Source organism: Penaeus monodon, chromosome 23 (genome assembly GCF_015228065.2).
Source record: "Penaeus monodon isolate SGIC_2016 chromosome 23, NSTDA_Pmon_1, whole genome shotgun sequence".
Classification (NCBI taxonomy): Eukaryota; Metazoa; Arthropoda; class Malacostraca; order Decapoda; family Penaeidae; genus Penaeus; species Penaeus monodon.
Window position 1 is genome coordinate 7,892,670 of NC_051408.1, and position 714 is coordinate 7,893,383.

Sequence of the window (714 nt, forward strand, 5' to 3'; positions counted from 1 at the left end):
ACTTCACCGACAGTCATCATCACTTTACCATCCACTTTTATCTAGCATCCGGAAACTTTAAATCTGTCTAGTTAAAACTATTGTAATTAATTCTGACATTTTTCGATCCCAAGTAATTAAAGAAAATCCATCTATATTGGCACGTCTAAATTCCCCAATGGCCCTCTACCTCTCTTTCACAAATACACACGCACGCTGTCTTTTCTCCTTTTTTTTGTCTTCAATTTCCCACAAAAGAAAAGATAAGAAAAAAAAAACGTGTATTCAATTTTTTTTTCTCCTTCTCATAAAGTCATGCATTCCCTTTCTCTTTGCTTCTCTCTGTCTATCTTCTCTGCGTTCTCTGTCTTTGTGTACTCCCTCTATTTTTTTTTATCTCTTTCCCCCATTCTATCTCCGTTTCTTTGTTCTCTACTTCTCCAAATTCCCCCTCTTTCATTTTTTTTTCTTCATCTCTTTCTCCCTTTTCCCTCTCCCACAAACACACCCATGCTCTCCATCTCCAACAAACACCGCACTCACCCTCTCTCCCTCTTTTGTGCCTCTTTCTCTCACAATCCCCCACTTATTTGTTCCTTCGTCTTGCTCCCTCTCTCTACTCTTTTTTTCTCCCTCATTCAAAAGCTCTCATTCACTCTCTTCCTTTGCTCCATCACATGCCTTCGCTCATTCGATCTCTCTCACTCGTTTTCTTTCTCTCACGAACACACACTT

General features: G+C 39.5%; 1 protein-coding gene across 1 annotated transcript in view; it reads left to right on the forward strand.

Moving 5' to 3' along the window:
- The window catches only part of LOC119588118, a gene marked incomplete in the record, with an annotated part of 60,132 nt that overhangs the window by 16,981 nt on the left and 42,437 nt on the right, over positions 1-714 (forward strand).